Source organism: Mobula birostris, chromosome 2 (assembly GCF_030028105.1).
Source record: "Mobula birostris isolate sMobBir1 chromosome 2, sMobBir1.hap1, whole genome shotgun sequence".
Taxonomy (NCBI): Eukaryota; Metazoa; Chordata; class Chondrichthyes; order Myliobatiformes; family Myliobatidae; genus Mobula; species Mobula birostris.
Genome location: NC_092371.1, coordinates 121885625 through 121899218, shown reverse-complemented (window position 1 = coordinate 121899218; position 13594 = coordinate 121885625). Strand labels below are relative to the sequence as shown.

Below are 13594 nucleotides of genomic sequence, written 5' to 3'. Positions count from 1 at the left end.
GTTTTCTGTTCATGTGCCTGCCTAAATGTTTCTTAAACATCAAATCTCTTTCCACTACCGCCCCCAGTGTTCCAGCTACCTAATACCGTGCAAAAAAAAACTTGCTTTGTGCATTTCTTTTAAACTTACTCCCTTTCACCTCAAGCCTATGCCATCTAGTATTTTTGACATTTCTGCTTCAGGGAAAATCTGAGTCTCTATCCTATCTATACAGCTCACAATCTTATAAACTTCGATCAGGTGTCCCCCTCAGCCTCTGATGCTCTTGTCCAAGCTCTCCTTATCTTTGATACTGTCCGGTCCAGGCAATATCCTGGCAAACTCCATCTGCACCTTCTCTAAAGCCTCCACATCCTTCCTGTAATGTGGCGACCAGAACTGCAAACAATACTCCAAATATGGCCTAACCAAACCTCATAGAGCTGCAACATGACTTCCTGACTTTTGTAATCAATGTCCTGATTGATGAAGGTAAGCATGCAATATAACTTCCACCTGAACCACTTATGTTGCCACATTCAGTGAGCTCTGGACTTGCAACACTGAGCGTCATAGGAAGTCATTCCTGCCTGCGGCCATCAAACTTTACAACTCGTCCCTTGGAGGGTCAGACACCCTGAGCCAATAGGCTGGTCCTGGACTTATTTCCTGGCATAATTTACATATTACTATTTAATTATTTATGGTTTTATTACTATTTAATTAATTATGGTGCAACTGTAACAAAAACCAATTTCCCTGGGGATCAATAAAGTATGACTATGACTATATTAATTGTTGGAAGGCTGAAAACTGGAAATGACAGAAGAGAATGGAAAAACACAGCATGTCAGACAGCAACAAGGGAGAAACAAATAGAGTGAGTTAATGTTTCAAATCTTTAGAATCCATGTTGAGAATGTGAATATTAACCTTCCCAAAGGAGCCAATGGAGTGATACTGGGACACAAGTGTTGGCCTGGAAGTCGTCTATGGTGATTTGCTTTTACTGTGTGCTTTATGTGGAAAATTGTGAGGAGGTAGCACTGTTGAAACCTCTCCTGTACCTTGAGGTGCCAGGGTAGTTAGACTGTAACTCTAAAGCTAACATCCTTCTGGTCTTTCATTCAGAATTATGCTAGTCCTTGGACTGGGAGCATTATCATGAGGTCTCAGACTTAACTCGCTGCTGAAAGAAGGTGCAGGTTGTGACAAGACTGATCCCCAAGTATTTAGTCAGAAAGACGCTACTGGAGTTAGCTTTCCTACTCTCCCTGGCTGTCATACTCGGTGGAGTAATACAATTTTCCCAGCGTTTCCATTGAATCCAACAAAGATGATCAGTCTTTCTCCCTCTGATTTTTCTCAATTTTTTTTTCAAGGTGTGAGTAGATCTTCATTGACCATCGTCATGCTTCCCAAGGTTGGGGTGAATGCATTGACAACTGTTGAAACTGTTCTTGCTTTGTTTCGTCATGGTTTGGTATGGCAATCTGAACGCACCGGAACATTAGAAGCTGCAGAAAGAAGTAGACTCAGTCCTATACATCATAGGCACATCCTTCCTAGCCATCTGAAGACCAACCATGTTCATGAGGCACTGCCTTAAGAAGCAATATCCATCACCAAAGATCCCCACTGTCTAGGTCATGCCATCTTCTTCTATCCACCATCAGGAGGAAGGACAGAAGCCTGAAATCCCACACCACTAGGTTCAAGAACAACTATGTCCCTTCGTCCATTCAATCCTTGAAACAACTGGCAAATCCCACTGTTCAGCAAAACTCTGGCCACTTTGATCACATTGCTCTGAAATGAATTTTGTGTTTGTTTTTGTTCCAAAAGTTCTCTTTCTTGTAAAAATTGTATATAAACAATTTATTTTTAATTTATGCTAATCCTGTGAATGCTTTCTGTGTGTGTGTGTGTGTGTGTGTGTGTGTGCGTGCGCGCGCATATGACAATAAACTCATCATTAACTTTGAATGGGTCATGCTAGTTCCACATTACAGTAGGATGAGGTATTCACTTATCCCATGGGATTGACTGAGACTTTATCAAGCTCTGTCTTGACAGCAAAACCCTCTCCCGAGGATGCAGTACCTCTTACAGTTGAAACTCCATCAGTACCACTTCAGTATCTCGACCAGCCCAAACTCCCAACATCCTCCTTTCCCCACGGCCGCTCCTCACCCTCTGACATTCTCCACCCCAGCCCCAGCATGACATCTCCCCTTACTCTACCTGTATTTCCCCTGAACTCCCCTCACCCCAACACTCTCCCAAAGCTCCTCCTCTTCTTACCACATGCCTTGCTCCAGCCTGCCTCTTAAGTGTTTCCAGCGATTTATAGTCATAGAAGAATACGGCATAGAGGGAGGCTCTTCAGCCCTACTGGTCCAAGCTGACCAAGATTTCCACCTAAACTAATCCCATTTGACCTATTTGGCCCATGTCCTTCCCTTTCCTATTCATGTACAGTACTTTTAAAATGTTAACTTACCTGCCTCAACACTTCCTCTGGCAACTTCTTCCATATACTGGCCACCCTCTGATGGCAGAAGGGAAGAATCTGTTTCTGAATTGTTGAGTGTGGGCTCCTGTTCCTCCTCTCCAATTGTGGTAATGAGAAGAGGGCACGTGCATGTACTGGGTGGTGAAGGTCCTTAATGATGGATGCCGCCTTTGTGATGCACCACTCATGAATCCTCAGTAGTGGAGATGGTTGATGGAGCTGGCGGAGGCTACGACCTGCTGCAGCCTCTGGTGATTCTGTGCATTGGAGCCCCTGTACCAGGCTGCAATGCAGCCAGTTAGAATTCACTCCATCGTCCATCTGTAGAAATTTGCAAGATTCTTTGGTGACATAGCAAATCTCCTCAAACACCGAACAAAGAAGATTCACTGGCATGCTGTCATTGTGACCACGTCAATGTGTTGTGTGTAATGTACGGTATACCTCAAGAATGTATATTTAGTAATTCATTAACTCTGATCCTTTCTCAGACACACACAACTACTGAAGTCTACCTCCTGTATCCATTGTGCACCTTTGTCAAATGTACTGTCTATACTTAAGTGGTGTAAATGAATTCTGGTTTTCTGTTCTTCCCCACCACCATCCTGCACCACCCCCCCTTTCCTCGCTCTCCAAAAAAGATCCACAGGAAGTTCTGCCCACATGCCTGGGTGGTGATAATGAACCACTTACCATCAAAGTCACATTACCAGTGTCCAGACAAAAGGTAGGTGCAGTCCACGCCTGCTTCTCCACACCCCTTTTCAGAGGTACCCTTCTGGGCATTTTTTTAGGTAGCTTTTCTTTTAAGAGAGCTCTTGTTTTTGAGTGGATTGTTCCTGCACTTTCAAACTCAGGCCACGAATAAAATGAAAAAGCTTTCTCAACAGTTAGTCTTGGTAACTACTTACAGAGAAAATTTCTTTGCAAGAGTCCAGCAGGAATGTGTTTCTCTCAATATCACCATAAGCTGCACCATATAACGTGTAGCTGAAGGCTGTTCGATTGTTGGTAAGTCACTGTCCCATGAATGCAAAAGCTTGCTTCAAAGTTGTTCCATCTGCAATGTTTTATCCTTCCCCGTCTTCTGCTTTATAGGTTGTTCCTATCAGTCAATGCAATTAGAATGAAATGGTAATCACATTAAGAATAACAAGGGAGGATTCATAGACAGTGTTCGAGATGTGAAGCTCTCCACCATAGACAGGCAAGGTCTGTAATCAGCTATTTTTGTAAAGGACAGCTTGCAGAAGAGGAATGTTAAGGAGTGTGGAATGCATTAAATGGAGTAAATGGACTGCACCAGCTCTGACTTTGGGCAGCACAGTGGCAACCCAGATTCAATCCTGACCTCTGGCACCCCACGAGGAATCTGCATGTGACGGCTTGGGTTTCCCTCGAGTGCTTAGCGTTCCTCCCACACCCCAAAGGCATAGAGGCTCAGAGGATAACTGGCTGCTGGAACCAGCCCCTAGTGTGTAGATAAGTGGTAGAAACTGGAGGGGGGGGGTTGAAGTTGTTGACAAAAATCTGGGGAGAGTAAAAATGGAGTTCGTGTGAATGACGTGCACCGACGTTTTGGACTGAGAGACCAGTTTACACGCTGTGAACAATGAGCTATGACTTGATGAGTTAAATGTGCTGTTTTCCTCATGATGTTCTGTTATCTCCATTCCTATCATAAACTTTCCATATTTACCTCTAAATTGGTTTCTGGGCCATCTACATACAACATCTCCTTCCCCTCCCCCCCCCCCACACCCACACTCACTGCAGCTCAGTTTATCCATTACGCACTTTTGCAGCGTTAACACAAGATGGTGACTTCAGGAAGCAGTAAAGACCTGAATCCCAAATGGGGAAAAGAAACCACAAGTCACTTTACTGTAAATTTAACACCTATGGTTTTCAAAATGAGTCACCTGTCCACAAATCTGTGATCTTTCCCCTTTCAGTCCCCAGCACAAACAGCCATCGCTGCATTTCCTCTTTGAACCAGAAAGGGAGGAAGAGTCATCATTGTTAAACCACAATCAGTGTCCTTTTGTAATCAATACTGGAATTCAGTACAAAGGGTAAGAAGCTATAAAAAATACTGCAGGTAGAAAAGATCAGAAATAAAAACAGAAAAGGCTCAGCAAGTCTGGCAGCAGCTGTGGTTGAAAGAACAGATTTAATGTTTCAAGTCAGAGGGACCTTTGGTTAGAAGAGGCAGGGAGAAAAAACATTAAATTACAAAGGGCAAGATTGGATGGGAATGTCCATGTTAGCGTGAGATCAACAGTTGATTAAGTTATCTGGTTGATAGGTTAATGACAGCAATTAGAGAAACAGAGGAGTAATTACTGCCTCACCCTCTCTGTAAATTAAAGCTGACATGCTTTCTCAATTTATGAGTTCTGACAAAGCATCTTCAGCCTGAAACATTAATTCAGTTTCTCTCTCCACAGATGCCGCCTTTACCTCTGGTGTTTCCAGCATTTGCAAGTTTACCCAAATGGCTTGCACCAGTCACCTTCCAGTTGGGATAGTTCCCCTCACAGAGCTCCATCATGCCGGAAGTTGTCAGCCCCCGTGCAGCCACTGCAGAGACTGCACGAGGAAATTTCAGTGGTGCAGTTTGACATAAATGGCACAGCCTCATTCCACTCTAGAGAATTCCATCTCTGGATGCACCAGTGAAAAGGACAGCACTGATTTTTCTAAGTAAGATAAGTGGAACTGCAAACTGCCATTAGTATAAGTGGGTGGTGGAATCAGAATGGAGTTAGTAGGAATGTGGGGAGAACAGGTGACAGGGAAAGTTAGTGGGAAACGAGAGCCAATATTTAAAAATTTTCAAGCCGTTGCAATTAATTCTAAATATCCCTGAGGTGCTGGTGGAATTCAAATAATTTAAATTTAAATAATTTCTCACTTGGGATCAATAAAGTACTTATTATGATTATTATTGGTGGAATTCAAATATCAGTCACCTTACAAGGAAGTTGCTGAGACTGGAGGGTTTGAGCTTTAAGAAGAGGTTGGATGTTGCCTGGCCTGGTCTGTTGAGACCCTCCAGCATTTTCTGTGTGTTGTTTTGGATAAGTTGGGACTCTTTTCCCCAGGATGATGGAAGCTGAGGGGTGAACCAATGGAGGTTTATAAAATGGGGGAGTCTGAAATTAGAGGGCATAGGTTTAAGATGTGAGGGAAGAGATTTAAAGGAGCAGTCTTTTCACACAAAGTGGGTGGTGAGTACATGGGATAAGTAGCCCGAACAAGTGGTTCAGGTGGGTACAATTACACAAAAAGAAATTTGGACGGTAATTTGGAAGATGTGAAGCTTGGGTGGTTGAGTTGTTCTCTGATCTTGGCAATTCATTTACAAGCGCTTCGTCATCAGGTTGTCTCCTCACATGGTGATGAAACATTTGCAAATAAATTGCCAAGGTCAGAGGACAGCTCGACCCAACTGCATTTGGACAGGTACAGGGATAGGAAAAGTTTAGAGGGATGTGGCCCAAACACAGAAAAATGGACTAGTTGAGATATGCAGTCTGTCAGCAAGTGAGTGTTAATTTCTATTACTCCAAACACAGAACATAGAACATAGAATAGTACAGCACAGTACAGGCCCTTCGGCCCACAACGTTGTGCCGACCCTTAAACACTGCCTCCCATATAACCCCCCACCTTAAATTCCTACATATACCTGTCTGGTAGTCTCTTAAATTTCACTAGTGTATCTGCCTCCACCACTGACTCAGGCAGTGCATTCCACGCACCAACCACTCTCTGAGTAAAAAATCTTCCTCTAATATCCCCCTTGAACTTCCCACCCCTTAGCTTAAAGCCATGTCCTCTTGTATTGAGCAGTGGTGCCCTGGGGAAGAGGCACTAGCTGTCCACTCTATCTATTCCTCTTAATATCTTGTATACCTCTATCATGTCTCCTCTCATTCTCCTTCTCTCCAGAGAGTAAATCCTAGCTCCCTTAACCTCTGATCATAATCCACACTCTCTAAACCAGGCAGCATCTTGGTAAATCTCCTCTGTACCCTTTCCAATGCTTCCACATCCTTCCTATAGTGAGGTGACCAGAACTGGATGCAGTACTTCAAGTGTGGCCTCACCAGAGTTTTATAGAGCTGCATCATTACCCTGCGACTCTTAAGCTCTATCCCTTGACTTATGAAAGCTAACACTCCATAAGCTTTCATAACTATCCTATCTACCTGTGAGGCTACTTTCAAGGATCTGTGGACATGTACCCCCAGATCCCTCTGCTCCTCCACACTACCAAGTATCCTGCCATTTACTTTGTACTCTCCCTTGGAACTTGTCTTTCCAAAGTGTACCACCTCACACTTCTCCGGGTTGAACTCCATCTGCCACTTCTCAGCCCACTTCGGCATCCTATCAATGTCTCTCTGCAATCTTTGACAATCCTCTACACTATCTACAACACCACCAACCTTTGTGTCGTCTGCAAACTTGCCAACCCACCCTTCTACCCCCCACATCCAGGTTGTTACTAAAAATCATGAAAAGTAGAGGTCCCAGAACCGATCCTCGTGGGACACCACTAGTCACAACCCTCTAATCCAAATGTACTCCCTCCACCACGACCCTCTGCCTTCTGCAGGCAAGCCAATTCTGAATCCACCTGGCCAAACTTCCCTGGATCCCATACCTTCTGACTTTCTGAATAAGCCTACCGTGTGGAACCTTGTCAAATGCCTTACTAAAATCCATATAGATCACATCCACTGCACTACCCTCATCTATATGACTGGTCACCTCCTCAAAGAACTCTATCAGGCTTGTTAGACATGATCTGCCCTTCACAAAGCCATGCTGACTGTCCCTGATCAGACCATGATTCTCTAAATGCCCATAGATCCTATCCCTAAGTATCTTTTCCAACAGCTTTCCCACCACAGATGTAAGGCTCACTGGTCTACAATTACCCGGACTATCCTGACTACCTTTTTTGAACAAGGGGACAACATTCGCCTCTCTCCTATCCTCCGGTACAATTCCCGTGGACAACGAGGACATAAAGATCCTAGCCAGAGGCTCAGCAATCTCTCCCCTCCCCTCATGGAGCAGCCTGGGGAATATTCCGTCAGGCCCCGGAGCCTTACCCGTCCTAATGTAACAAATCCAACACCTCCTCTCCCTTAATATCAACATGCTCCAGAATATCAACCTCACTCATATTGTCCTCACCATCATCAAGTTCCCTCTCATTGGTGAATACCGAAGAGAAGTACTCATTGAGGACCTCGCTCACCTCCACAGCCTCCAGTCACATCTTCCCACCTTTACCTCTAATCGGTCCTATCTTCACTCCTGTCATCCTTTTGTTCTTTACATAATTGAAGAATGCCTTGGGGTTTTCATTTACCCTACTCGCCAAGGCCTTCTCATTGCCCTTTCTTGCTCTTCTCAGCCCCTTCTTAAGCTCCTTTCTTGCTACCCTATATTCCTCAATAGACCCATCTGATCCTTGCTTCCTAAACCTCATGTATGCTGCCTTCTTCCACCTGACTAGATTCTCCACCTCACTTGTCACCCATGGTTCCTTCACCCTACCATTCTTTATCTTCCTCACAGGGACAAATTTATCCCTAACATCCTGCAAGAGATCTCTAAACATCGACCACATGTCCATAGTACATTTCCCTGCAAAAACATCATCCCAATTCACACCCGCAAGTTCGAGCCTTATAGCCTCATAATTTGCCCTTCCCCAATTAAAAATTTTCCTGTCCTTTCTGATTCTATCCTTTTCCATGATAATGCTAAAGGGCAGGGAGCGGTGGTCACTGTCCCCCAGATGCTCACCCACTGAGAGATCTGTGACCTGACCTGGTTCTTCACTTAATACAAGATCGAGTATGGCATTCCCCCTAGTCGGCCTGTCAGCATACTGTGACAGGAATCCGTCCTGGACACACTTAACAAACTCTGCCCTGTCTAAACCATTGGAACTAATCAGGTGCCAATCAATATTCGGGAAGTTAATGTCACCCATGATAATAACCCTGTTATTTTTGCACCTTTCCAAAATCTGCCTCCCAATCTGCTTCTCGGTATCTCTGCTGCTACCAGGGGGCCTATAGAATATTCCCAATAGAGTACCTGCTCCCTTCCTGTTCCTGACTTCTACCCATACTGACTCAAAAGAGGATCCTGCTACATTACCCACCCTTTCTGTAGCTGTAATAGTATCCCTGACCAGTAATGCCACCCCTCCTCCCCTTTTCCCCCCTCTCTATCCCTTTTAAAGCAGTGAAATCCAGGGATATTTAGAATCCATTCCTGCCCCGGTACCAGCCAAGTCTCTGTAATGGCCACTACATCATAATTCCATGTATGTATCCAAGCTCTCAGTTCATCACCTTTGTTCCTGATGCTTCTTACATTGAAGTACACACACTTTAGTCCTTCTACCTTACTACCTTTACACCCTTTATTCTACTTCTCTTTCCTCATAGCCTCTTTATATGTTAGACCTGGCTTTACTCCATGCACTATTCTTGCAGTTCTCGCATGACCTTTATCCTCCTCCACCTCACTATCTGCTCTAACACTCAGGTTCCCCTCCCCCTGAAAATCTAGTTTAAACCCCCCTGAAGCAACACTAGCAAACCTGCCCGCAAGGATATTAGTCCCCCTCCAGTTCAGGTGCAATCCGTCTCATCAGAACAAGTCCCATCTTCCCTGGAACAAGGCCCAATTGTCCAGAAGCATCAAGCCCTTCCTCCTGCACCAACTCCTTAGCCACGTATTTAGCTGCATTATCTTCCTATTTCTAGCCTCACTAGCACGTGGCACGGGTAGCAATCCTGAGATTGCAACCCCGGAGGTCCTGTCCTTCAACTTTGCACCTAACTCCCTAAATTATAAATTTATAGTATAATCAATCTGCTGACTGTACAAATGTGTTGGAACGATTGAATAAACTGGGTGTCCACTCTCTGATATATGGAAGAAAGAGGGATTCCCTCATTGAAATACATGACAGGGTAGATGTGGTGAAGTTGGTTATTGTGATGTGATAACCTAGAGTGTATCTGGGTTATGTGATCACTTAAGAAAGAGATGAGAAGGAATTTATTCTTTTAGAGGAATAAGGTTTACTCCAGAGAGCTGCAGATGAATATACTCAGAGCTATGATAGACCTTTGCACATTGGGGAATCAATGGTCGTGGGTGGCAGGTAGGGATGTGAAGGTTGGACCAAAGTCAGACATGCCACATTCTAGTTCAATGGCTTTTGGGGACAGTCAACTCCGCTTTCCATTTCCTACATTCTGATATAACTGGGCACCGAGTGGTGCAACGTGTAGTGCTGTTGTCTCACAGCTCCACCCAACAACACAAGGTTGTTTGCAACATCTGGTGCAATCTGTATGAAATTTATGCATGCTGTTTGTGTACATTTCCTCTGGGTGATCTGAATTCCCCCACCACCCAAAGGCATGTAAGTTGGTTAATTGGTGACTGTAGATTCCCCCAAGTGCAGATAGGTGGCAAAAAATCTCAGCAGGGAGCTGATGGGAATGAGACTGAGACTGTGGGTTACTGGAGTAGTTTTACTGGGAGTTTGCATGGCCCCAATGGGTTGAATGGCCTCCTTCTATTGGGTAACAGTAGCAAATTCTGCCCAAAGATGTTATTCCAACACTGTTGAGCAGGTGCAATCTAAATTCTTGAAATGCAAATGGTATATAACAAAATTTGATGTCAGCGGTATTGTTTTGTGTATAAATTTAGTAGTCGTCAAGGTAACTGCTACAGAGCACAGCTGAAAATAATTTCCCAATAAACCACTGAGTTAAGTTTAAATTGGTAAATTGGTTTATTATCGTCACATGTAATGAAGTTTATTATTGTCACATGACATTTAATTGGGTTATTATTATCACATGACATGGCTGCATGCCATCCATACAGAACATTTCATCATGTCAGTGCATTGAGGTAGTATAAGGTAAGACAATAACAGAGTGCATAATAAATTGTTACAGTTACAGAGACAGTGCTGCCCAGGCAGACAATAAGGTGCAAGACTGTGATGAGGTAAACTATGAAGTCAAGATTACATCTTATCATCCAGGGGGACCATTGAAGACTTTTATAACAGTAGGATAGAAGCTATTCTTAAGCCTGGTGGTACAGGTTTTCAGGTTTGTGTATCCCTCTGTGCAATAGGAGGGGGGAGAATAGAAAATGCAGAGGTGATGGAGTCTTTGACTATCTTGCCTGTTTTACCAAGGCAGTGAGAAGTGTAGATAAATTTCATGGAGGGGAGGCTTGTTTCCATGATGTGCTGAGCTGTGTCCACAACTCTGTAGTTTCTTGTGGTTTCTGGCAGAGCTGTGATGCATCTGGATAGGATGCTTTCTGTGGTACATCTCTAAAAATTGGTGAGGGTCAAAAGGGGAATGCTGAATTTCTTTAGACTCCTTTAGAAGTAGCCAGCTGGTGATGTAGTGGCATCAGCGCCAGACTTCGGAGCGAAGGCTCCCGAGTTCGAATCCAGCCGGCTCCCTTGCACACTTTCCATTCGATGACTCCACTTGGAGTTAAGGGTTTTCTTCTTCTTCCTTGAGGAGTGCTGGTGTGCTTTCTTCACCAAGGCATCTATGTGGTCCTACTGGTAATATTCACTCCTAGGGACTTGAAGATCTCAACCATCCCGACCTCAGAATCTCTGCTGTAAACAGGAACATGTTTGACACCACCACTTCCTGTAGTCAAGAACCAGCTCTTTTATTTTTTTGTAAATTTCTCATGTCGCACATGAGCCCAAGGTCATAAAAAGAGCCAGACATCTCTAGGGTTCTCTTCCATAAACCTGGGATTATTCAAAATTATACAAGAGAAAACACAACTAAACTCATTCAACTAAACAGAATCAACAAACTCATTCGTAAGGCCAGTGATGTTGTGGGGATGGAACTGGACTCTCTCACAGTGGTGTCTGAAAAGAGAATGCTGTCCAAGTTGCATGCCATCTTGGACAATGTCTCCCATCCACTACATAATGTACTGGATGGGCACAGGAATACATTCAGCCAGAGACTCATTCCACTGAGATGCAACACTGAGCATCATAGGAAGTCATTCCTGCCTGTGGCCATCAAACTTTACAACTCCTCCCTTGGAGGGTCAGACACCCTGAGCCAATAGGCTGGTCCTGGACTTATTTCCATCTGGCATAACTTACATATTATTATTTAATTATTTATGGTTTTATATTGCTATATTTATACTCTATTCTTGGTTGGTGCAACTGTAACAAAACCCAATTTCCCTCGGGATCAATAAAGTATTGATGTGGAAAGTGGCCAGTGAGTGAGTAGAGCTTTGAGGCTTTGACGAGAAGAGGCGGAGGACAAGCTTGCTCGCAGTTAGTCTTTACAATGCCTCCTGAGATGGTGATGTGCCTCTTATGTGAGATGTGGCAGTCTTGGGGGAACGCCCCTCTCCCGCAGAGTCACATCTGCCAGAAGCGCATACGGCTGGGCGATCTGGAAGACCGTGTAAGGAATCTGGAGCAGCAGCTGGCTGACCATCGACTCATAAGGGAGAATGAGGCAGTCATAGATGAGAGCTACAGGGAGGTAGTCTCACCTAGGCTGTCGGAAGCAGGTTGTTGGGTGGCAGTCAGAGGGGAGAAAGCGAAGGTGAGCAGACAGGTAGTGCAGAGCACCCCTGTAGCCATTCCCCTGAATAATAAGTTTACCGTCCTGGATACTGTTGGTGGGGACGAACAACCAGGTGTGAGCCACGGTGGCAGGGCCTCCGGCACTGAGTCTGACCCGGTGGTGCAGAAGCGTGGGACGGAGAAGAGGAGAGCTGTCGTCATTGGAGACTCTATAGTTAAGGGAGCAGACAGGAGAATTTGTGGACATGAGAAGGACACCCGCATGGTTTGTTGCCTCCCGGGTGCCAGGGTCCGGGATGTCTCTCACCAGGTGCACGACATCCTGGTACGAGAGGGAAAGCAACCAGAAGTCGTGATACATGTTGGGACCAACAACATAGGCAGGAAGAGGGATGAGGTCCTGAAGTGTGAGTTTCGGGAACTAGGCAGAAGGCTGAAGAACAGGACCTCAAGGGTGGCGTTCTCAGGATTGCTGCCAGTGCTACGTGACAGTGATGGTAAGAATTGGAGGAGATGGCAGTTGAATGAGTGGCTGAAGAGTTGGTGCAGGGGGCAGGGTTTTGGATTTTTGGATCATTGGGATCTCTTCTGGGGAAGGTGGGACCTGTACAGATTGGATGGGTTGCACCTGAACCCGAGGGGGAGCAATATCCTTGCAGGTAGGTTTGCTAGCATGGTTCAGGAAGGTTTAAACTAATTTGCAAGGGGGATGGGACCCAGAGCAATAGAGCAGTGAAAGAGTGCATGGAGTAAAGCCAGATCTAACATACAGAGAGGCTTTGAGGAAAGAGAAGCACAATAAACGGTGTAAAGACAGTAAGGTAGAAGGGCTGAAATGTGTGTACCTCAATGCAAGAAGCATCAGGAAAAAAGGTGATGAACTGAGAGCTTGGATACATACATGGAATTATGATGTAGTGGCCATTACAGAGACTTGGCTGGCACCAGGGCAGGAATGGATTCTCAATATTCCTGGATTTCAGTGCTTTAAAAGGGATAGAGAGGACAGAAAAAGGGGAAGAGGAGTGGCATTACTGGTCAGGGATACTATTACAGCTACAGAAAGGATGGGTAATGTAGCAGGATCCTCTTTTGAGTCAGTATGGGTGGAAGTCAGGAACAGGAAGGGAGCAGTTACTCTATTGGGGGTATTCTATAGGCCCCCTGGTAGCAGCAGAGATAGAGAGGAGCAGATTGGGAGGCAGATTTTGGAAAGGTGCAAAAATAACAGGGTTGTTATCATGGGTGACATTAACTTCCCTAATATTGATTGGCACCTGAGTAGTTCCAATAGTTTAAACAGGGCAGAGTTTGTTAAGTATGTCCAGGATGGATTCCTGTCACAATATGTGGACAGGCCAACCAGGGGAAATGCCATAGTAGATCTAGTACTAGGTAACAAACTGGGTCAGGTCACAGATCTCTCAGTGGGT

General features: G+C 44.8%; 1 long non-coding RNA gene across 1 annotated transcript in view; it reads right to left on the bottom strand.

Annotated features, from left to right (window-relative positions):
* Window positions 1–3429: 3429 nt before the first annotated feature.
* LOC140190614 (uncharacterized) overlaps window positions 3430–13594 on the bottom strand; it is a 42558-nt gene continuing 32393 nt past the window's right edge. Inside the window, exon 3 of the long non-coding RNA XR_011883650.1 lies at window positions 3430–3602. This is a non-coding gene — a long non-coding RNA (uncharacterized lncRNA). The remainder of the gene's footprint in view (window positions 3603–13594) is intronic.